The 25,682-nt window shown below is 43.0% G+C and overlaps 1 protein-coding gene and 1 non-coding gene across 2 annotated transcripts in view; one reads left to right on the top strand and one right to left on the bottom strand.

The window, feature by feature from the left end:
• LOC120638425 (solute carrier organic anion transporter family member 3A1-like) overlaps positions 1–25,682 on the top strand; it is a 125,417-nt gene that overhangs the window by 33,351 nt on the left and 66,384 nt on the right. The gene's annotated exons all lie outside the window — the stretch shown is intronic.
• On the bottom strand, positions 835–972 carry LOC114812498. Its single transcript, XR_003760150.1, has one exon. It is a non-coding gene; the product is annotated as a small nucleolar RNA SNORA7 (small nucleolar RNA).

Consider the following 25,682-nt stretch of genomic DNA (forward strand, 5'->3'; position numbering starts at 1 on the left):
AATGGCAAGAAGGGAGACTTTCCAGTCCTGGAAGCTTGCAGTCTGGTGGAGAATCCTCTGTTGATGACGCCTGCATCTTTGTAAAGCACAAAGCCTTCTGGGAGGCAAATAACCCTGCCCGTGACAGCTGCCTGTGTTGGTGAAGGCTAGTGGATGAGAACTATTTCCAAAACACTGATGAAGTGGAATATGCCCTTTAGTCACTCCAGGCTCCCAGCTTTTTACATAAGATTGGGCATAGTTCAGCAGACCTTTGATTTAATAAGAAATTTAATTAATTTCTAATGTAGGTCAAGGCTTTGGGAGTAAGATGATTGGGCGATGAGTTGTGGGGTTTTTTTTAAGTCCTCTTCTGAAATATTTTGTCTCCACACGTCTGGGTGTGAAATGAGTCTTGTTATGATCATTTAATGAGTGGGGCAATTAAAAATGGGGTGCGATTACCAGGCTTCCCCAGGGTAGCAGGACAGAGAAGGCATGGGCTGGAAGAAAGGTACTGCTCTCTGGATTCTATAGTCTTTGAGTGGGTCTCCCCTGGAATTTATGTTTTGTCTGAAAAACAAGACAAAAATCTCCTTATTCTGGGTTTGTCTCAATCTGTATAAATGCATCTTGTCTAATCTTATGCTGTCGCGTCATTTCCGACCCATAGCGACACCACAGACACGTTTCTCCCAGAATGCCCCGCAATCATCTGCAATCATTTTGGTAGTGTATCCAGAGACTTTTCTTGGTAAAAATACAGAAGTGATTTACCATTGCCTTCTTCTGTGCAGTAAACTTGAGTCTCCGCCTTCAATTCTCTCCCGTGCTGCCCAGCACAGGTGATATTTGACTTCTGGCAGATTGCCTTCCACTCACTAGCCACTGGCCAAGCTAGGAATGGAATGGATAGGCCTCTGCGTGACTCTCCCACCCGTAGCCGAGACTGGCAGAGTACTGGAAACTCTCCAGGTGTGACCCGGAGAGCGTGTATAAATGCATACGAACAAATATTTCTGGCCCGCAAAATTGTCCTTGCCTGCTCTCTCTCACCATCATTCATTCATTCATTCAATCGTATTTGAGTGCTTACTGTGTGCAGAGCACTGTACTATCCCATCTCCAACCATCCCATCCCACCCCTTTTATTTCTATAGTAACCAAATGCAAGCAGGTAAACTAAACTGAGAGAAAAAAACAAATGCATTGAAAGAAACAGAATGCAGCACACATTTATCACTTTGGAGACTTATACGTAGATGTATTTGTTATTGATTGATTTATTGACTCATGTTTATTTTTAAGCTCTTCATGCATTATTTTGCCATTTTTTAGTTGTCAGTTCTAATGTGCTTGTCTTCCGTTAGACTTCAAGGGCAGGAACTATATACTGTAACACCCTGGAGGGCAAGTAATTTTCTTGATGTATCCGAAACACTTTGTTCAGTGCTCTGCACAGAGTAAATGTTCAGTAAATAATATTAAATGATGGATGTCTTATATGTCTCCTTATTTTTCCTAGGGTCTAGAACTGTGTTCTGCATATAACTGGGACTTGGTCAAATCATCATTGACCAATGCTGCTGAAAATTTATTTTAGGTCTTCCGTGTGATTTTTCATTAGGTGTGTTCTAATTTCTTTTAGGTTTTGGTCATAGAGTTCAGTGCTCATTTTCATAGCTGCTATGTATACACTTATTAATTTTAAATCAAAGTGGACAAGGTTAAAATAATGTAGTAAGGCCTCATAGTTATATATTTCTTTTCTCCAAGGCATTCAAGATGGATTGCACTAAGGACTGATTTAATTCTTGCAAAAGTTTTGGATTAGTGGAGGTGGGGCTGGGTTGTGGTATGACTGTCCCCGGGTAGCAGAAGAAATCAAAGATGTTAAAGGGGGCCACCTTTCGAGGGATATTTAGGGGATGTCTTCTCTTGCTCATTATATTCTGGATCAATCATTCAATGGTATTTATTGAATGCTTGCCAGAGCCCGTACTAAATGCTTGGGAGTATGCACTAGAACCGAGTTGGTAGACACAGTCCCTGCCCAGAATGAGCTTGTAGTCTAGAGGATGCTGACCCCCAGAAAATCCTTTCTTCTAGGGTAATTGTTTTGAAGCTTTTCTATATAGTAATAGTGGAAATTAAGCTATAGAGGTTGTTGGAAATACCAAAAGTAAACCCAATCCTGAAAATTCAAAATGGATCCTAAATCAGCTTTTGATTTTTCCCTTCACTATTGAGATGTGTATTTGCCCAGTTTTGACTGTTTCCAAGTTCCCACATTAAATTCAAAACCCTCCTTCACCAACAGCATCCTAAAGAATTATGGTCATCAGCTGGTTTGGGGACCAAATAGAAGACCATATGTTGCCAGCTAGGAGTTCCAACAACTGGGAAATGAAATGATAAAGTAGCTAAAAGTGTACATTCATTTTGCAGAATATGTCACTCAGTGGTGGATCAAGAGTCTACCTCAATATTACACCCTAGAACCAGATTCTAGAGTTGTCAGATGTGCTTTGGTAACTTCCAACTGTCTCCTTTTCAACACAAAGCATTGATTTTTCATGCCCAGACTAACGTACATCCATTGGCAACTAAGCCATGTGACACCAGTCATCCCAGCCCAGAAGTCTAAAAGTAGTGTTATTTAAGATGAAATGTTAAATGTTTAATTAACATTTAATATTTTTATTTGTCAATTCTTATGTGCTTGTCTTCCATTAGACTTCAAGGGCAGGAACTATATATTGTAATACCCTTGAGGGCAAGTAACTCTCTGATGTATCCGAAGCACTTTGTTTGGTGCTTTACACAGAGTAAATGTTCAGTAAATAATATTAAATCAAGGATGTCTTATACGTCTCTTTATTTTTCCTAGCGTCTAGAACTGTGTTCTGCATATAACTGGGACTTGGTCAATGATGCCATGGCCACTGCTCCTTGAAAATTTATTTTAGGTTTTCCATGTGATTTTAATTAAATGTTAATGCTAAATGTTTCATTATGAATTTCCTTTTATTCTCTTCTTACCTTTAGAAAGACTGAAATTAGTGCTTTTTTCCCCCCTTCCTTAGAGATGGCAGACGTTTCTGTTTTGGAAACCTCTAATTTGTTTCTTCGTGGCATTCAAATATTACCTCAACTAGGACTTTTTTCCATTTACCAAAATTGCAGCACATGCTAATCTTGAATGTGGTACCTTATCCACATTCTGGAACAAACAGTTCTTTTTCTGGGCTAAGGTGAGAGCACAGAGGGGATGTGTAACATTCAAAATTTAGAATCAGGATAATTGGCAGACCAGTTTAATGCCAAATGCTATATGTTAGAAGAAAGACTGGTCTAAAATGTTTCATTGAGACATCTGTCCCCACCTTTACTTCTCGTATATTTAATTTCTGTCCTTTAATTTTAAGTCCCATCGGCATTTTCCTCTTTGAAATACATTGGTTACCATGGAAACAATGATGTCATTAGTGGGTGGAGGTTAGCCATATACACAAGGGCAGTATAAAGTCAGTTTATTTAATGGCTGGGAATGTATACAACGGTTGGGGAAGATCAAGTGTTTTTGTAATGGTAACAAAGAAAGCAGTGTGTATATCGGTGTGCGTGTATATGCTTATTTAGTTGTAACATGCATATATGCAACATATGCATTCTGACAAAAGGCAGCAATTGCAGATTGCTCTGGTTGCAATACAAAAAGCTGGAGAAATTTAGGCCAGAGGTCTCAGTGGAATATTTTCTTCCACCTAGTAAAATCTAGTACCAGTCCTGTCATCCCCAAGTGAGGTCTGGGTAGTTAAACTAATAGAGTATCTCGTGAGAGCTTCATTTTACCCCATTAAAGTTCTTGCTCCGGCCGAAGAGAAGCGTTCAATTCAATTCAATAGTATTTCTTGAGCGCTTACTGTGTGCAGAGCACTGTACTAAGCACTTGGAAAGTACAATTCAGCAATAGAGACAATCCCTGCCCACAAGACTTACAGTCTAGAAGGGAGCAGACAGATAGCAAAACAGGTAAGCAAGCATCAATATCATCAATATAAATATATAGAATTATGGATATATATGTATCAAAACAAGTAAACAGGCATTAAAGTAAATAAATAGAATTGTAGATATGTACATATATACACAAGTGCTGTATGGTTTGGGGGTACAGCAAAGGTAGCGATTTGGGGTGATGGAAAGGGGAAGGGGAGCTGAGGAAAAGGGGAGCTTAGTCTCTTATCCCCTACTGAAAATTGGAGGTCGTGACTGATTCATTCTGATGTTCAACTTAACCCTTAATAAGATCCCTAAAGAGATGAGCCTGGCCTCAGTGGTATCCAAACAACGCTTTAGTTTACTACAATATTTGGTAGCTGAGATACCAGCATGGTGAGTCAGGATTTATGCACCTGGATTCTTCCTAACTAGATACTTGGGGCTGTGTACAAAACAGCTCAGTGCAGTTTGTTTTTACTGTCTTCCCCCAAAGAAAGGTTTTCAAAAAAGGTTGGATGTGCACTGGTGAATCAACCTGTAAAAGGGTCTGCTTCTTTTTAAACAAGAATAGTTGCCAAGCTGAATTGCGGGGGTGTTTGATTCCTAATGTGGGGAAATCAGAGGCCCTTGCAACCATGATTCATGCAAGACCCATTGTTCTCATCCAAAATTTCCACTTTTATCTGCCCCGGGATCAGACGCAGCCCTGTTTCAAATGTTCTGGAAATGATACAAGAAGAGAAGAGCAAATTCCGCAATGACTAACTGCGTAATGGGCCTCCTTACCGCCAATCTCACTGCTTAACCTAGTTATATTTTCAAGGCAAATTGAGAAGCTAGGAAAAATTATGCTTCTGTGTTTTCCAGCAATAAATCATAGTTATTGAACACTTACTGTGTGGAGACCTCTGTACCAAGCCCTTGGTAGAGTACACTAGTTGGTATACAGGATCCCTACTCTCGAGGAGCTTGCATTCAAATAGGGAAGACAGACGCTAAAAGGAATACAGGTAGGGAGAATCAACAGAGCTTAAAGATAAGTACATAATGCTAAAGGAGTTGCAGGGAGAGAGGTGAGTACCCAAAAGCTTAGGTGCTGCTGAAGTGCTAGAGTATCAGTAGGGGATAAAATAGGATGGGGAGGCAATTTTTCTTGAGAGAAGGGATATCAAATGTAATAACTGATGCCATCCAGTTGGCCCTTCTTGGCCTTGGCAGTTGACTGTCATTTTGAATGGCTCCTGGCATCCTAGGTCTTGTTTCTCCTTCATGTCTGGTTCCACTATGACAGGGCGCAATGCTTGACGGAGGCCTCTCTGCCCACCCTAGGGGAATATGGTTGCTGATTGTTCTACGGCTTCTAGGGCAGGAGGAAAGGAAGGACACCAGGTGATACCAGAAATCATGCAGAATTATTCTGCCCCTAACTTAAACATCTGCCCAGATACTTTACTTTCCTATATAAAGTTAGCTCAGAGGTGACGTTAATTAGATGTATGCAAGCAGCTGCCATGTTGTTTTTGTCTAACATTAGCTGAATGAATAGCTATTTGGATTTCTAAGCACTCAGGGGGTTATTATCCCTATCCTTTGATTAACATAAATTCACATAAAAATGCATCTTCCCCACTCTTTTTTCTATTTATGGAATATGTTATGTGCTTACTATGTGCTATGTGCTGTACTAAGTGCTGAGTTAGATATAAACTAATCAGATTGGACACAGTCCCTGTCCCACATGGGGCTCACAGTCTTACCCCATTTTACAACTGAGATAATAGAAGCACAGAGAAGTGAAGTCAGTTGCCCAAGTTCACATGGCAGACAAGTGGTAGAGCTGGGAATAGAACCCAGGTCATTCTGATTCCCAAGCCTGGGCTAAATATCCACTGGGCCGTGCTGCTGCTCACTCTGAACTAATATAGGTGATTCAACATTTCTTTTTTTTTTGCCTTATCTCTTCAGCTAGCTGCCAAAGCATAACTTTCCCAGAGACTACTCTCTCACCCTGGTTCTATTCTTAGCGTTACAGTCAGGCAACTATCCACTTCATTTAACCGGGCCTGAGAGAGGCCTAGAAGGAGAGATTACATTTTTCTTTCTCACAAAGTTGGGGTAGAAATTCCACAAGGCAGGTTCACATCCAACCCCCAACCCTCTCCTTCCCCCACCATTTTGTCTAATCTCTATGGGAAATCTCAGTTCATTCAATCAAGAGCTCCTCGGACTGTTCTTGGGAAGCATGTATGCTTGAAGACATGCTGATCATTACAATTAGCATCTCAGAAGCAGCAAAATAGTCAATCATACTTATTGAGCACTTACGGTGTTCAGAACACTGCATTAAGCCCCGGGGAGAGTACAGTATAATGGTATAACAGACACATTCCCTGCCCACAAGGTGCTTAGGGTATAGAGGAATGCTATGCTCTAAGAATTAGTTTGGAGGAGACCAAGCCTAAGAAGGAGTCTACATCTAGAAAACCCATTCACACAATCAATGATCAACTGCTTTGATCATTGGTGTAAATCTCCCTTTTCTCCTTTTAAGTTTATACTCCATTCCACAACCTGGATCATCTTCCTAAGAAGTCATTCAGATAACATCTTTTCCTTCCTCAAACCTCCCACAGTGGTTACCCATTCTCTCCTGGAGTAAGTTATAGCTTCAGATGGATGGATTCAAAGCTCTTCCCAGCTCTCTCCTTTACTTTATCTGCTCCTATCTGTTCACCCGGTACTTCCCAGCACATGCTCTATAATCCTCCCAAGCAAGCCTCACTGTACCTCATTGCCTAGTGGATAGAACATGGGCCTTGGAGTCAGAAAGTCATGGGTTCCAATCCCGTCTCTGCCACTTGTCTGCTGTGCGACCGTGGACAAGTCACTTCACTTCTCTGTGGCTAAGTTATCTCATCTGTAATAAAGGGATTGAGACTGTGAGCCCCAAGTGGGACAGGGACTGTGACCACCTCGATTTGCTTGTATCCACCCCAGCACTTAGAACAGTGCCTGAAACAAAGGAACTGCTTAACAAATACCATCATTATCATTATTATTAGTAGTAGTATTTCTCTGGCCTCTCAGATGCAGCTCTTATATTTAGAGCCCTCCTAAAATATCTCCTCCTCCTTCTCCTTCTCCACCACTTTCTCCTCCTCCTCCTCCTTCTAGGGGAGCAGATGATAATAACTCTGGGATATGTTAAGTTCCTATGATGTTCCAAGCACTGTACTTTAGTACTGAGGTAGATACAAGATCACCAGGTCCTTCTGACTCCCAGGTCTGTACTCTAACCACTAGACCATGCTGCGCTTGGAAAGTAAAGATGTCTAGTAAACAACTTCTGAAGATCCCAATGGAGTGAAATGCTTCAGGAAGATAATGAGATTGAGAAAAAGAATCAAAAAACAACACCAACCGGGTGTGTCACTGTGTACTCTATAACAGGGCAATCTTTACAGGCACACAGTTCGAAAGTGACTGTCAATCAAACCACTCCTGCATATGTTGATAATATCTCGCAACTAGTATAATTTCTTTTTCCATTTGAAGCCAAGGGAGCCCCCACCTACCACCCCCTTCCCTCCCAAATACATGGAAATATCTTGATGCAGACGCACGTATCAGAACCACTGCAGAATATCCTTATTCTTGTGCAGCCACAAATGGAGGGTATATTTACCTTTAGAAGAACTGAAGTAGAAATGAGAGGGCTGGCCTCAAGCTCACTGATGATTTGATGTCTGAATTTTGTCTGTTTTCCAGTTTATAAATTTATGTGATTTTTACCTTTTATCATGCCCTGGAGCATGTTAGGCTGTAGACTCATTTCACATAAATGACAACATTTGAATCTGTTTTGATAATTTTTTATGGTTTTTATTAAGCAGCGTGGCTCAATGGAAAGACCCCAGGCTTGGGAGTCAGAGGTCATGGGTTCGAATCCTGGCTCTGCCACTTGTCAGCTGTGTGACTGTGGGCAAGTCACTTCACTTCTCTGTGCCTCAATTCCCTCATCTTTAAAATAGGGATGAAAACTGTGAGCCTCACGTGGGAAAACCTGATGACCTTGTATCTACCCTAGCACTTAGAACAGTGCTCTGCACATAGTAAACGCTCAGCGAATTCCAACATTGTTATTATTATTGTTAAGCACTTATTATGTGGCAGGCACTGGATTGAGGACTGGGGTAGATACAAGCTAATCAGGTTAGACATAGTCCATGACCCACATGAGCCTCACAGTATTAATCCCCATTTTACAGCTGAGGTAACTTTGGCTCAGAGAAGTTAAGTGACTTGCCCAAGGTCACACAGCAGACAAGTGGCAGAGCCGGGATTAGAAGCCAGGTCCTTCTGACTCCCAGGCCTCTGCTCTAATCCACTAGGCTATGCTGTCTTGAGGTTGCCCTGATGTGTGAAGAATTATCCAGTATATTCCAAGGTTAGAGTCAATGTTAATCTATCAATGATATTTAGTGAAACCATATTTTGGACAGGGCCCTTGAGAGATACAACATAGTTGGCAGATATGATCCTTGCTCTCAAAGTTGCAGTTTAGCCAGAATTTATCTAAAAACCTTTCTTTCTGCTGCCTGTTTTTTAGGAAGGCAGTCTTTTCCCTATGGTTATCCTGAAGAACAGGAGGTCAAATACATGTTCTCCCTCCCTGTTAGATGGTGAACTCTGCATGGGACAAGAACTGTATCCAACATGATTATTTTGTATCTATCTCAGGGCTTAATACAGTGCTTTTTATGGTATTTGTTAAGAGTTTACTATGTCTCAAACACTGTTCTAGGTGCTGGGGTAGATACGAGTTAATTAGGTTGGACACAGTCCGTCCCACGTGGGGTTCTCAATCTAAGTAGAAGGGTGAACAGGAGAACTGAGGCACAGAGAATTGGCATAATTTGCCCAAGGTCACGCTGGAAGCAATTAGAAGAGCAAGGATTAGAACCCAGGTCCTCTGACTCCTAGGCCCACACTCTCTCTATTAGACCAGGCCACATCTAACATAGTAAATGCTTATCAGATACTATTATTATTATTATGATTATTTGACAAGAGTCTTTGACTACCAGTAGTGACCTGAGAGTCAACATCTTGGCATGTGTCTGAACTGCAGTATCTCATGTGGAGAGGAAGGAACCCACCGAGACATTTTGCTCGAGGGACGCAAAGATATCCAGAGTTCGTCTGAGGCTCTCGGATCTCTTTCATTTCACTTTCAGGAGGCACTGGTTCTTGGCCGACATCCAAGTTGGCAGGAGAGAAACTTAAGCTAACGAGCACCAGTTTATGGTGCCCCACTCATTCCCGGCCACCTCCCACGTACACTCTGGCATGTTGACAAAGTCTCCCCTTAAATTCCAAGGCAAACAAGGAAACTTGCATCAAAGACCAGTAAATGATGGGTTGGCTAGCTAGTTTGCTTTCCTTTGCAATTAGATGTATCTAGACACTTCCTGTCTATAGTCCTGATTTAATCTATCTTGCCGCCAACCCTTTTCCCACATCGTCCCTCAGCCTAGAACTCCCTCCCCCTCCATATAATCCAGACCGCCACTCTCTCCACCCTCAAAGCATTACTAAAGTCACATCTCTTCCAAGAGACCTTCCCTGATTAAACCCTCTTTTCCCCAGCTCACTCTTCCTTCTGAGGCACCTATGCACTTCAATCTGCAACCTAAGAACACTTGATATTCGCCCACCCTCAAGCCCATGGTGCTTACATAAATATCTTTAAATTGCCTTTCATAAATTTCTTATTTATTCAAATTAATTTCTGTCCCCACCTTAGACTGTAAGCTCATTATGGGCCCAGAATGTGTCTGCTAATTCTGTTGTATTGTCCTCTCCAAAGCTCTGAGTACAGTGCTTTGCACATAGTAAGTGCTCATTGAATGTGACTGATTGTTAATTCAGCTCTACACTTCTTTAACTATAAAATCAGCCCTGCATTAAAGGGGCTCCAGAAGTCCTGGCAGGTCAAATCATCTGAAAGAAAGCAGAAAAATCAGGGGAAAGGACTGTTCAAATGAAATCTCATCATCCTGACCGGTGAACCTTCAGGAGCTCTTATGTCGTTCTCTATCTTTTGGTTTTCTTGTTGCTGCAAGGCAGTGTGAAAGAAAAAGAAAAGCTTTTTTGCTGCTGGCAGTAAGCAGCCTTTCAATTTTCCCAGGAAGTGGGTGAGTTAATTTCCTAACCTTCCACTTTGGTGGTGAGAACTGTTCTTACCAATGGATGCGTGAGGGGCCACCCCTGATTACCTTTCCGTTTTTCCACTTTTCCCCTTCCACTAAGTGCTGCCCGGTCAGCAGCAGGCACTGCACCTAAACCCTTGGTGGGGAGTCAGCCAAACTTGAAAAGAGTTGGCCTGGGTTCTTATTCCTCAGCGAGAGTGTTGATCAGTGCAGGAAGGAGCTCATTGCAAAAGTCACATAATTAACCTCACAGAAACCACGTGAGTCAAAGATGAAAATAAGAGGAAAAACCATATGGCAGGCGATTCTCAGAATTGTCATTTCTTCTCTCAAAAGGGAGGCAACTTGGGGTGGGTTAGTTAACGGAAACTTGCATTTCTGTCAATAAGGGGAAAAGCCAGTGAGGGGGAGATTGGGGAAAGAAGTCAGAAGAAAAATACCACCAATGGCAAGGCTGCCCCATACCTATATTTTTATTAAAATAAATAATTTTGACAAAAAAAGTATGTATTTAACTTGGGGTGGCAGGAAGCTGGGGTGGGTGGTGTACGTCTCTCCTTACCTGGAAACTTTCATTTTCTAATTTGAAACTGATACAACTGCTTCTAGGTTTGTTGTGGTGCAGGTAAACATGTGTGTAACTTAAGACAACTAACAGTGTTGGTGTAGTGGAAAGAGTCGGGGCCTGGGGGTCAGAAGACGTAAATTCTAATCCTGGTTCTGCAATTTCAACCGATCATAATTATTGAGTATTTAATGTGTACAGAGCACTGTACTAAGCACTTGGGAAACTATAATATAACAGAGTTGGTATTCACATTCTCTGCCCACCAGGAGCTTACAGTTGTCTGCTGTGTGACCTTGATGAAGTCACTTCACTTCTTTGTGCCTCAGTTTCCTCTTCTGTAAAATGGGGAGGCAATACCTGTTCTTCCTTCCACTTAGACTGTGAGCCCAGTGTACTAAGCATTGGGGGAGATACAAGTGCATCAGGTTGGACACAGTCCACGTCCCACGTGGGGCTCACAGTCACAATCCCCATTTTACAGATGAGGTAACTGAGGCACAGAGAAGTTTAGTGACTTGCCCATTGTCATACAGCAGACAAGTGGTAAAACTGAGATTAGAATCCGGGTCCTCTGACTCTCCGGCCCGTGCTCTTTCCACTAGGCCGAGCTGCTTCTCAGGATTGACCTGATTAAGTCATATCTACCCAAACGCTTAGTATGGTGCTTGGCCCAAAGTATGAACTGAATAAATCACCCAATTATTATTACTGAGAGCATCCTAAGGACACACACACAAATTGTGGAATTTGTTGGAACCTATAGAGTTGCTGGGTGTTCAAAAATAAAGATGCCAGATATAAAGGTGTCCAGTACCAGATCAGTATTGGACAAGGGATGGACCGGCTAGAAACTGGACTGTCCAGAATATAATCAGATATGTAGTCACCCTAGCCAGGGGAGTAATGATAATTATGGAATTTGGTGAGTGCTCAGTATGAGCCAGGCACTATACTAAGCGATGGGGGAGATCGCTAATCAGGTTGGACACAATCCTTGTCCCAGATAGTGTCCTCAGGCATTATTTTACATTTTACAGGTGAGGTGACTGAGGCCTAGAGAGTTCAGGGAACTTGCCCGAAGTCACACAGCAGACAATTGAAGGGATCAGGGAATGAACTCTTCTCTTTCCCTAACAAATCCTACAAATTCTGGTTAGCAACCAGGAAGACCCAAATGAAGAGAGAAGCAGTAGTTGGATTATTTATTCATCACTCTCTCCCCTCTAGACTGTGCTCTTGTTGTGAGCAGGGAATTTGTCTGTTATACTGTTATACTGTGCTCTCCCAAGCACATAGTCCAGTTCTCTGCACAAAGTAAACACTCAATAAATACATTTTACTGACTGTTAACTGGTTCTTCTTAGTAGCAGAAATATGCTTTGGATCCTAGAATCCTAAAATCCAGTCCCAAAGAAGTTAGTGGAAGAAAAGAGGGTGACCTGACCCTATTGTCATCCTCTCATTTAGATTCTTCCTCCTCTAACCTACAGAGCTTCCATCATGATTGGCTGCTGACTGTGACCTGATTTCTTGAAAATGCCAGATGCTAAATAAGGTTAACTAGTTTCAGTGAGAGACAGCTCTCTAAGCATCCAGAGCAGCAGATTTTTAATTTCTCCTGTTGGTCTATGTTAATGTGCAGAGTCTTGCTGGAGGGGTGCTGAGTTGCTTCATCAATCCCTGAGAAGCAGCATGGCCTAGTGGAAAGAGTACGGGCCTGAGAGCAGAGTACCCGGGTTCTAATCTCAGCTCTGCCACTTGTCTGCTGTATGACAATGGACAAGTCACAAAACTTCTCTGTGCCTCAGTTACCTCATCTGTAAAATGGGGGTTTTGACTGTGAGTCCCACGTGGGACATGGACTGGGTCCAACCTGATATGCTTGTATCTCCCCCAATACTTAGTTCAGTGCCTGCCCCAAAGTAAGTGCTTAACAAATACAAAAAAATAATCCCTTCAGTGCAAATGAGGGAGATCTGCTGACTGATCCTCACAGTGGCTAGGGACTTTCTCCTTCCAATTAGAAACTTGAAATAAATCCCTTTATCAACTGCTTCAGAGATTCAAGCACATAGAGGACCAGAAAATCCAATTAATCAATGTTGTTATCATTATTATTTTCATCATCGTTACCATTGCACTGTTAAGTACTTACTATATGTCAAACGCTGCTCTAAACAGTAGGGTAGATACAAGGTCATCAGGTTGGCTACAGCTCTGTCCCACATGGAGCTCACAGTCTAAGTAGAAGGGAGAACAGGCATTGAATCCTCATTTTACAGATGAGGGAACTGAGGCACAGTGAAGGGAAATGAGAGGCGCAAGGTCACACTGAAGATATTCCTCTTCTCCCACCCCCTTCTGCATCCCCCGACTTGCTCCCTTTGTTCTCCTCCCAGCCCCACAACACTTATGTGTTGTCCTCCCAGCCCCACAACACTTATGTGTACATATCTGTAATTTTATTTATTTGTATTAATGTCTGTCTCCCCGCCTCTAGACTTAAGATCGTTGCGGGCAGGGAATGTGCCCATTTACTGTTGTATTTTACTCCCCCAAATGCTTAATGCAGTGTTTGAATGAATGACTGAATGACGTTAAGTGGTAGATCCGGGCTTTGATCCCAGGTCCTTTGACTCCGGGCCTGTGCTATTTTCACTAGTCTATACTGCTTATTAAAGTCTTATCCTGTGAGGGGCATGGTATTAAGCTCTTGGAAGACTCCAGTGCAAAAGAGTTGGTGGGCGTGGTCCCTGCCCACGAGGAACTTACAGTCTAGAACGGGAAGCAGAGAATAAAATGAAGTACAGATAGGGAAAATAGCAGATGATAAGGTAAGAGCTATGAGGCTGAGGCATATAGATCTGAGTGCGTAAATAATGCATAAGCTATAAACTCATGGGTAGACAGCACGTCTACCAATTCTCATTGTATTGTACTCTCCCAAGCGCTTAGTTCAGTGCACTGCACACAATAAGCACTCAATAAATGCCACTGATTGCTAGGCAAAGCAGAGGGAAATTTGGGTAGGGGAAATGAGCACTTAGTCAAAAGAAGGCCTCTTGGAGGAAACATGATTTTAATAAGACTTTGAAGATGGGGCGAGTGGTCATCTATAAGCGATGAAGGTGGAAGAAGTTCTAGGCCAGGCAGAGGCTGTGGACAAGGGGTTGGTGGGAGGATAGATGAGATTGAAGAATACAGAGTAAACTGGGATTAGGCCAGCCAAGTGTCTGGGTTGGGTTGAAAAAGGAGATCAGGCAGAGTGCAAGCTCCTGTGGGCAAGGAACATGTATTCTACTACTGTTGCATATCCCAATCACAATGCATTGTTCTCGGTACTCCTACTACTTTGTGTCCAGCATCTGCCTCTAGTTTTTGAAGGGAAAATATACTGAAATTATTTGTTTTTGTTTACGAAGGCAGCTGAAAGGAATCTTCTTAAGGGATTCTAGGAGTCGCTAAGGAAATTGTAAATGTTGGTCTGATCTTTTTGTGACATTGAAAAAGATGAACTCTTGGAAGAAACTTCTGTGAAAACAATGTGAGAACTGGATCTTCGACTGCTTCTGAAGTAAACAGCCAATAGAGTTCTCTGTGAATGAGATTCAGTTTAATGTTGAGCTTTGTGATGTAATTACAATATTTTAGGCTCATGGACTGATTTACATATTTATGATGCCTCCTTTCAGTTGTCACCATTAGTGATGCAATATTTAAGTACCCAGAATCAATACCATTTCCCTAATGTTTACCATATTCATGAAGTTATGAAGTAATAAGTCACTAAGACAGTGCACTGTATTTAGCTTGCTTTAGCCAAGGTATTTTCAGGACTGGTATGCTAACTTCATCAATCTCCATGGGAAGGAGCAACTGTAAAAATGAACACAGTAATGCTATTTGATATGACCATGATTTTTTTTCCTTAAACTTGGGAATGTATGTAGCAGTGATATAGTTTTCTTTATGGCTTTCATAGAATGTGGTTGGAGCAGGGCCCTTGAAGCACTTCTGTGCTCTGTCATTTCAGATGGTTTTGTTACCACCGAAACTCCACTGTGTCTCTGCCTTCCCCATGCCAATCTCACTGGGTGCCATGATCCACAATGACAATCTGGAAGTTCCGGTGAACATAGTACACTAACTCTGTGCCCCTCGGGGTCCTCGATCGGCAGGGACAGAAGAGTGGAAATGGGGCCCTTTATACTATAAGCAACCCTTTAATATGATAATCAATTCCACCATACAGTTTCTCGGTCCTGTACTCTCACTTACAGTTACTGTTACTCTTCTGTTCAGAACACATGATGGCATAGTGGATAGAGCATGGGCCTGGAGTCAGAAGGCTTTGGGTTCTAATCCCGGCTCCACCACTGGTCTGCTGTGTGACCTTGGGCAAGGCACTTCACTTAAGCAGCGTGGCTCAGTGGAAAGAGCCTGGGCTTGGGAGTCGGAGGTCATGGGTTCGAATCCCTGCTCTGCCACTTGTCAGCTGTGTTACTGTGGGCAAGTCACTTCACTTCTCTGAGCCTCAGTTACCTCATCTGTAAAATGGGGATTACTGTGAGCCTCACGTGGGACAGTCTGATTACCCTGTATCTACCCCAGCGCTTAGAACATTGCTCTGCACATAGTAAGCCCTTAATAAATACCAACATTATTATTCTCTGTGACTCAGTTACCTCATCTGTAAAACAGGGATTGAGACTGTGAGTCCCACATGGAACAGGGACTATGTATGACCAAATTTGCTTGTATCCACCCCAGTGCTTAGTTCAGTGCCTGGCACATAGTAAGTACTTAAATACCACTATTATTATTTATTGTTATTTTTACTTGATCATGTATGGTGATGATGATGATGGTGTTGGTGCTCCGGTGAGAAATGATGGCCGACCAACAGACTTCAGGATCAGGAAGATGCAACAAGGATGAACTCTTAGTGTTAGTGATTTTTGCAGTGCTAGTCATCCCCTTCCATGACTGCCGGCCATGTTATCACTGGGACCGTGGGTGCAGGCTTTAGGTTGGTGGGAGTGCGGTACATTGCAAAGTGCACATTAGCATCTGCTGAACAAAGTGACTGCAGCAAAGTGACCGATGCCATATCATAGTAAGCCCTTAATAAATGCCATCATTATTATATATAAATGTGGTAATCCGGTAGGCATTTAATGGGGGAACTGTGATCTCTGCCGCCCACATTAGCAGGCCATTTTCAGGATTCCCACCGAACCTCTGGACCATGCAAGACACCATAGGGTGGTCCAGAAAACCTCACCACTGATGGCCTGGTTCCAGCAGGGCCTCCCCTCCCCCCACCCCAAGGGTGAATTTGAGTTGGGGTGTTATATGTGCAAGCATGGCAATTGTCACTGCTGCTTGGAGCCTTGGTTAATATTCAGGTCCTTGATTTAGTTATATTTCTGAAGAACTAAAGATTTTTCTGGCTGATAGCACAGTTCAAGTTGTTTCAGAGCATCCTTAAGCATGATGTCATTCTTTTCCTTTGGGAAGAATTTCATTTCATACCTTATTAAAGCATCAGATTCTGCTGACCTCTGTTTATTTTCCCTAAAGGGCAAGGTCGTGTGGTCTGTTTGGAAATTTATCGGGTGTTTGTGTCTAGGATATGGTCTTCCCCTTCCCTTCCTGAGGACCTGTGTTTAAGATTCACCTTTCTCATTTTGGCTAGTCTGCTGAGCCCGGTTGTGGTAATACTGAAAAAACCTGAGTAGGAAGTCTTCTTAGAAATAATAATTGTGTATTCAATAAACGCTTTGTGCCAAGCATTGTACTAAATGCTGAAGGTGATACAAGATAATCAAGTTGGACCCAGTTCCTGTCCCACATTGGGTTTGTAGTCTAAGTAGGAGGAAGAATCAGTCAATCAATCACATTTATTGTTTATTATGTGCAGAGCACTGTACTAAGCACTTGGGATAGTACGATAAAACGATATAATGGAGTTGAAAGCTACAGTTGCTGCCAATAATGAGGTTACAGTCCAAGTTGGGGGGTGAGTAGACATTAAGATAAATGAAGTATGGATATTTACAAAAGTGCTATGGGACTGAGGGAGGGGTAAACAAAGGATGCAAGTCAGGATGATGTGGGGTTGGGGGAGGAAAACGGTGCTAAGGGAAGTCGTCTTGATGTCCACATATGCTTTCAGTAAGGCTTTGAAGGTGGGGAGAGTGATTGTCAGAAATGAAGGAGGACATTTCAGGCCAGAGAAAGGATGTGGGCATGAGGTCAATCAGTCAATTGTATTTATTGAGTGCTTACTGTATACAGAACACTGAACTTAGTGCTTGGGGGAGTACAACACAACAATCTAACAGACACATTCCCTGTCTGCAACAATCTCACAGTCTAGAGGACAAGCTTAGGTCAGTGGTGAGGTAGACGAGATGGAGGTGCAGTGAGTAGGTTGGCATTAGAAGAACAAAGTATGCAGGCAGATTTCTACTAGGAGAGCGGCCAAGTGAGGTAGGAGGGGGCAAGGTGATTGAGTGCTTTAAAGCCAATGAGTTTCTGTTTGATGCGGAGGTGGATGGGCAACCATTGGCGGTTCTTGAGGGGTGGGGAAAGGTGGACAGGACATTTTTGTCAAAATATCTGGGCAGCATAGCCAAGTATGGACTGGAGTGGGAAAAGACAGGAGGCAGGGAGGTCAACAGTGCCTTGCACACAGTAAACGCTTAACAAATACCATAATTATTATTATTGTCAACAGGGAGGCTGATACAGTGATTCGGGCAGGATAGTATAAGTGCTTGGATTAATATGGTAGCCGTTTGGATGGAGAGGAGAGGATGGGTTTTAGCAATGTTGTGAAGGTTAAACTGATAAGATTAAGTGAGAGATTGAATATGTGGATTAAGCGAGAGAGATGAGTCAAAAATGATGCCACAGTTCTGGGCATGTGAGATAGGAAGGTTGGTGGTGCTATCTACAATGATAGGAAAATTAGGGGGAGGGCAGCGTTTGGATGGGAAGATAAGAGAAGCAGTGTGGCTCAGTGGAAAGAACATGGGCTTTGTATTCAAAGGTCATGGGTTCTAATTCCGGCTCTGCAACTTGTCTGCTGTGTGACTTTGGGCAAGTCACTTAATTTCTCTGTGCCTCAGTTCCCTCCTCTGTAAAATGGGGATTAAGACTGTGAGCCCCACATGGGACAACCTGATTACCTGTATCTCCCCCAGCTCTTAGTGCTTGACACATAGTAAGCATTTAACAAATACTATCATTATTATTATAAGAAGCTCCGTTTTGCACATGTTAAGTTGGAGGTGATGGTGGGACATCCAAGTAGAGATGTCTTGAAGGCAGGAGGAAATGCGAGACTGCAGAGAGGAAGAGAGATTAGGGATGGCAATGTAGGGAGAACAAGTATTCACTCCCACTTTACAGAAGAGGAAACTGAGGCACAGAGAAGTTAAATGACACTTGTCCAAGGTCACACAGCAGGCAAATGGCAGAGCTGGGTTCAGATCCCAGGTCTTCTGGTTCCCGGCCCCATGTTCTCTCCAAAGGGCCACGATGCTTTCTCAGAAACTCCCTCCTGGAACATGGTACTTCCTGTTTTCTTATGTGAGTCTCCCACTGGTTGTGGCCAAATAATACTGACCTTGAAAGGGACATTTCCAGAGTCCTTGGAGCAGATCGAGTTTGTCTACGTGACCGGAACTGGATTAATGTGCTGCTTTGCAGAGGGGGGTTGCTTTTTGACAGCCTTAAACAAACTCCAGACTTGGGAATCATTTCCTGCCACCTCAAGGGGGAGTTGAGAAGGTGCAGGGAGAATCCACTGACTGCAGCTTTGTTTTGGTTAACTTGAGCAAAACCAGGGCAGGTTTCTAATAAGTAAACAAACAAATGAAATGAAACTTCATCGAGGTTCTCAGAGGGTTGCTAATTTCAGATGCCAAAAAAGCCCTCTTTTATCAACCAACCAATCAATCAATTAATAGTATTTATTGAACAATTGTTGCTTGTAGAACATCAGACTAAACACTGGGCAGGGTTCAATGGAGATGTCACAGTCCGTGACCTGACGGAGTTAATAGTCTAACAAATGAGAAGTAGCTTGGCCTGGTGGAAAGAGCACGGGCCTGGGACTCAGAGGCTCTAAATTCCAATCCTGGCTTCACCACTTGCCTGTTTTGTGACCTTGCATAAGTCCCTTCACTTCTCTATGCCTCAGTTTCCTTAACTACGGAATGCGAGTTAAATATCTCTTCTTCCCACTATTTAGACTGCAAACTTCATGGGGACAGGGGCTGTGTCCTACCTGATTAACTTGTATCTACCCCAGCAGTTGGAACAGTGTTTGATACATAGTAAGCACTTATCCAATACCATCACAACAATAATAAAAATTTTATAGATAGAAGAGAAAAGTGAATCAATCAATAAATGATATTACTGTGTGCAGACCACTAAACTAAGCATTGGAAGAGTACAATATAAGAGTAGATAGACATATTCCCTGTCCACAGGAACTTAGAAAGCTGTATGAATAAGTAAATGCTTAATTATTAAAGTAACGATAAATGCATTCAGTCTGGAATAGGGTGTCAGTCATACTTTTCTATTTACCAACACGTTCCCTCATGGATATGATTGTCCTGTCAGCATTATCATCTTTTAAAACTACAGGTAGGCATGGCACACGTGCGCGCACGCATACACACACACACACACAAAGTGGCATATGAAGTAGGATCATTTATAACTAATTCAAAAATCCCAGTGCGTGCAGTTTGCACAAGTTCTAATAATTATGCAATAATCCAGCTCTTTCATGCTATTCCTGCAATACCTACCAGCAGATTCTTATTCCCTCATGTCTGGTCTACACAGCTAATTTACCCAAATAACTGAGACTGCAATGGGTTGGGTGGGGGACAGGGGAATGCAGGGAAGTCAGGTTGGCCTGATTTAGCTTATCATTTTAAGAAATGTATTCCTGGTCTCATGTGAAGGTGTTTGTCCAATGATCCCAGAAGAGAGTTTGCAATAAGGACTTTCCTTCCCCTTTTTTAATTATTTTTTTGGGTTACTATGTACCAGGCACTGTACCAAGCATCACGGTAGATACGAGCTAGTCATATTGGACACAGTCCTTGTCCCACATGTGGCTCACAGTCTTAATCCCCAATTTGTCTGCTCTTGTCTGCTGAATGACCTTGGGCAAGCTACTGAACTTCTCTGTGCCTCAGTTACATCAACTGTAAAATGAGATTTAGATGGGGAGACCTATGTGGGACAGGGACTGTATCAAATCTGATTGTATATCTACCACAGTGCTTAGTATAGTGTCTTGCACATAGTAAGAACTTAATAAATATAAAAAAGGAGTTCCCCTATCCAGAAGCAGCTCTATTCCAAATCGGGATGTGATCTAATGTTGGTATTTGTTAGGCGCTTACTATGTGCCGAGCACTGTTCTAAGCGCTGGGGTAGACATAGGGGAATCAGGTTGTCCCACGTGGGGCTCACAGTCTTAATCCCCATTTTACAGATGAGGGAACTGAGGCACAGAGAAGTTAAGTGACTTGCCCACAGTCACACAGCCGACAAGTGGCAGAGCTGGGATTTGACCTCATGAGCCCTGACTCCAAAGCCCATGCTCTTTCCACTGAGCCACGCTGCTTCTCCGCTGCATCTGCCTACCGTGACTTTATTTCTATGGCTAGCCTTGATCTCAAGGGAAATCCTGCCTACTCCAGGCTTTAACAAAGTGCCAACCATGCTTTCGGCTGTGACAAACTAAAATGGGAGGAAGTTTTCCTGATCACAGTCCCACCCAGCTGTTCTCTGCAGGAATTCTCCTGTAGACTGGCCAACATATCATTCTTTAACTCTCATTCATTCATTTGATCATGTTTATTGAGCGCTTATTGTGTGGAGAGCACTGTACTGAGTGCTTGGAAGAGTATGATACAACATTCACTCACCACTCAGGAGGCCTGTCAGAGGGGTCTTGGACTAACATTGGCACCTATTAGCCTGGTGTTTCAGCCCCTTCCTTCCTTCCTTCCTTCCTTCCTTCCTTCCTTCCTTCCTTCCTTCCTTCCTTCCTTCCTTCCTTCCTTCCTTCCTTCCTTCCTTCCTTCCTTCCTTCCTTCCTTCCTTCCTTCCTTCCTTCCTTCCTTCCTTCCTTCCTTCCTTCCTTCCTTCCTTCCTTCCTTCCTCCCTTCCTCCCTTCCTCCCTTCCTCCCTCCCTCCCTCCCTCCCTCCCTCCCTCCCTCCCTTCCTCCCTTCCTTCCTTCCTTCCTTCCTTCCTTCCTTCCTTCCTTCCTTCCTTCCTTCCTTCCTTCCTTCCTTCCTTCCTTCCTTCCTTCCTTCCTTCCTTCCTTCCTTCCTTCCCTCCCTCCCTCCCTCACCCCCCCCTTTTCCTTTGAAAAGAAATGTGTAGGTGCTCTCCATTCAGTAATGAACATCCCTTGAGGGTAACCTGTCCTGGATCACCAGATTTTGAACAGGGAATAATGTTGCTTTGTGTCCTGTGGCACATCCATCCCCCTCCCTCCAACCCCGCAATGTCACATTTCCTCCGCTCTCAACCAGGGGCAGGAGGACTGAATCTTGGGGTTGGGCACTTATTTCTGAGGTATTGTTTGCAGGGAATGCTGAGCTCCTTGAATTCTTGCAGTTCCCTTCACTTCATCACAGTGCCATCTTTCTTCCTGTAAGTAAGGGAGGGTCTGTGACTATTAAACCTCTAGACTGTAAGTTTTTGTGGGCAGGAAACATGTCTACCAGCTCCCAAGTGCTTGATACAGGGCTCTGCACACAGTAGGTGCTCAGTAAATACCATCCATTGATTGACTATGATCTCACTGTGTGCAGGCAACACATCTACCAACTCTGTTTTACTGTATTCTCCCAAGTACCTCATACAGTGCTCTGCACACATTAAGCACTCAATAAATACCACTGATTGATAAATTGTGAGCTCATCGTGGGCAGGGAACATGTCCAGGAACTTTGTTGTACTATATGATCTTAAGTGCTTAGTCCAGTGTTCTGCACACAGTAGGCGGTCAATCAATATCAATGACTGATTGATAGAGGGCATAGAGAGATTAAAGGATGGGCCCATCCCCTTGTAATTTGGTGCTTGAGCCAGAGTAAGGCACTTTGCTAGGCCCCTAATCAGGCATTTCACTATTTCCTCTTGACAGATTTCCATGTCCAGTTGGCAATTTAGAAAATTCACCTAGAGGCAGCTGCAGGGCATCACCAGTGCCCTGCTATACTCTCTTTGCCAGCTGCTAAATGTACCATCACGACCTCGGTGGCAATCACTGGCCCGGTTGCCAACTGAACCAAGGGCTGGTTGTCCAACATATCACTGCTTCGGGGGAGACCATGGGGGCAGAGAAAGCAGGGCATGAGGAACAGAAAGGAGGCAGTCCATAGTTATGGCCAGTCTCATTTTTCAGAAGCAAAGAGGATGCCCGGGCTTGGGGTGAGCCCTCAGTGAATTCTCAAGGAATGCGGTTTCTGAGGATGTAGGAGCCAGTTCTCATTTGTTTTTCCTCTGGGAGTAGAGTTGCCGGCAATTATTTCACACCCCGTAGCAGTGCAGGCCTGTCTCTTCAAGTCTAGCCGCTGAGAGCATATTTGAGGAAATGCATTTTACATGAAAAAGACGCCTTCAAAATAAAATGACCTCCGGGCACAGAGGCAAAGTCATTTCTATATATAAATCGACTCTATTAATGCGATGAATTTGTCTGGTGATACGCAGGGAAGAATGCTACTAGATCACTTGAGATATTAACGATATGATGATTGTTTTCAACAGAGTTGCAGTTTGACTCCAAAGCCATGCCTATAGCTGTGGATTCATTGCTTAATGGTAAAGACAGGCGTCAAGGCACTTAAAATGATGTGTTTGGATGTAAAATATTGATAAAAAGCTAAATCTACTCTAGGAGACTACCATTAAGCACCAACTTCCAAATGAAGTTAACTATAGAAATGCTGAGCTCCTTGAATTCTAGCTGCTCTTCTCTCCCCATCTTCACATTGTCATCATTCTTTCTGCAAGAAGGGGAGAGCCTTGGACTATTATCTCTCTAGAGTCTAAGCTCCTTGTGGGCAGGGAATGTGTCTACCACCTCTGTTGTGACCTAGTGGAAAGAACATGGGCCTGGGAGTCAGAGGACCTGGGTTCTAATCCTGCCCCTGTCCTTTGTCGGCTGTGTGACCTCATTTTACTTATCTGTAAAATAGGGATTTAATACCTGTTCTCTATTCCACTTAGGCTGTGAGGTCCATGTGGGACAGGGATTGTATCCAACCTGATGAACTTTCTGAGCCTCAGTTTCCTCATCTGTAAAATGGAGATTAAATCCAACTCCCTCCTACCCAGACCGTTAGCCCCATGTGGGAAAGGGGCTGTGTCCAAACTGATAATCTCATGTCTACCCCAGCAGTTAGAACAGTGCTTGGAATGTAGTAACTCTTAACCACTCTAATAATAATAATAATAATAATAATAGCAGTAATTATTATCATTGTTGTTGTTATTTTACAATAGAATGAGATATAATTTGGTATTAAAGTTTTTGGGATTTCAAGTTAAATGCATTTCCTTACAGGATAAAACAGGTATTGCTTTACATTTGGTTTCCTCACCAATTCTACTTATTCCTGGCTTTTCTGGAAGTCTCTAATAATATATCATGTTTCATGTTGTACAAGGGGAGGTAGCTTTTTCTCTGTGACTCAACTTATAAGTTTATATAGTCAGATTATTGCACTGGGATTCATCTCTCTTGTTTCTCTAGTTCCAAGATGCTCCGGCATTTATCATTATATATGATTGAGTCATAATATGGTGCTTTGCATTTTTATTATATTTTTTCTCCTTTCTAATAAATGCAGGCATTACAACCAGTACCCACAGGGAAGGCTTCTGCCTCATTGGTTTTGTGGGTAGACACATCCCAGGAAAAGCTCTTGTGCCTAGTTGGGGCTGGGCTAGAGGAATTAGGAAAGGTTAACTGCAATTATTTCTGCTAGACTTTCCCATCCTGATCCTCCCCATCCTGGCCTCTCTTCTATGCAGGTCCACTTGAGTAGACCAAAAGTCTTCCTCACAGTGTGGCTTGGTATTCTGCCTCTGACACAGAATCAGTAAATCAATCAATCACATTCACTGATTGCTTACCATGTACAGAGCACTGTACTAAACACTTCGAAGAGTATGATATAACACAGTAAGCATGTTCCCTGCCCATAAAAAGTCTAAAGACTTTTAGAGGAAATTCCAGGCCAGTGGCAGGATGTGGGCGAGGGTTTAGCAGCAAGATAGATGAGATTGAGGTATAGTGAATAGATTTGCATTAAAGAAGCAAAGTTTGCGGGCTGGAATGTAGTCAACAATCAGACAGGTTAGGTAGGAGGGGACAAGTTGATTGAGTGCTTTAAAGCCAATTATAAGGAGTTTCTGTTTGAGGCGGAGGAGGATGGGAAAGCACTGGAGGTTCTTGAGGAGTACAGAAACATGACCGAAACAATTTTCTAGAAAAAAAATCCAGAGAGCTCAGTGAAGTATGGATTGAAGTGGGGAGAACTGGGGGCAGGGAAGTCAGCAAGGAAGGAGCCTGGAGTAATAATCAAGGCAAGGTAGGATAAGTGCTTGGATTCACATGGTATCAGTTTGGATGGAGAGGAAAGGGTGGATTTTAACGATGTTGTCAAAGTTGGACAACAGAATTTGGTGACAGATGGAATATGCAGGTTGTATGAAAGTCAAGGATAATGGTAAGGGTACAGGCTTGTGAGATAGGGAAGATGTTGATACCGTCTCCAGTTATGGGAGCATCAGAAAGAAGATAGGGTTTGGGTGGGAAGATGTGGGGTTCTGTTTCAGACATGTTAAGCTGGATTTTCTGGCGAGAAAGTAGAAATGTCCTGAAGGCAGGAGAATATATGAGATGAATAATAATAATGATGATTGTATTTGTTAAGTGCTTACTATGTGCCAGGCACTGTTCTAAGCGCTAGGGTGGATGCAAGCAAATCAGGTGGGACACAGTCCCTATCCCAGATGAAGTAACTGAAGCCCAGAGAAGTTTTGTGACTTGTCCAAGGTCACACAGAAGTCAAGTGGCAGAGCCGGGATTAGAATGCATGACCTTCTGACTCCCAGGCCTGTGCTCTATCCACTACGCTATGCTGCTTCTACTATACCATGCTGCTTCTACGGAGAAGAAGAAAGATTAGGGCTGAGGATGTAGATTAGGAAATCATCAGCATAGAAACAGTAGCTGAAGCCATGGGAATGAATGAGTTCTCCAAGGGAGTAGGTGTAGATGGAGAATAGAACGGAATCCAGAACAAAGTCTTGAGGTACTCCCATAGTTCATTCATTCAATAGTATTTATTGAGCACTTACTATGTGCAGAACACTGTACTAAGCACGTGGACTGTACAATTTAGCAACAGATAGAGACAATCCCTGCCCAAAAAGTGCTCACAGAGTGGGAGGCAGAGGCGGAGCCTGAGAAAGAGACTGAGAAGCAGAGGCAAGAGAGATAGAAGGAGAACTAGGAAGGGACAGTGAAGCCAAGGTTGGAGAATTTTTCCAGGAGAAGGGAGTGGTTATCAGTGTTGAAGGCAGCTGAGAGATTGAGGTGGGTTAGGATGGCCACAAGATAAATTGGATTCTGGGAGAAAAGGAGTGATGGTAGCCCTCCTGGTTATTTAGGGATATACACCCCTAATTCTAGCATCTGTCATTTTTCCTTTTTGTTACTTAAGGCAGTCTTCTCATCCATGAAGTTATTCAGCCTCTGGTAGGCCCACTGATATTTTCTGCCTGCAGGAATGAATTCCAACTGCTAACCACTTGCTGGGCAGAGAAGTAGTTGGTTGGTTTTGAACCTTGT

This window comes from Ornithorhynchus anatinus, chromosome 5, assembly GCF_004115215.2.
Source record: "Ornithorhynchus anatinus isolate Pmale09 chromosome 5, mOrnAna1.pri.v4, whole genome shotgun sequence".
NCBI lineage: Eukaryota > Metazoa > Chordata > Mammalia > Monotremata > Ornithorhynchidae > Ornithorhynchus > Ornithorhynchus anatinus.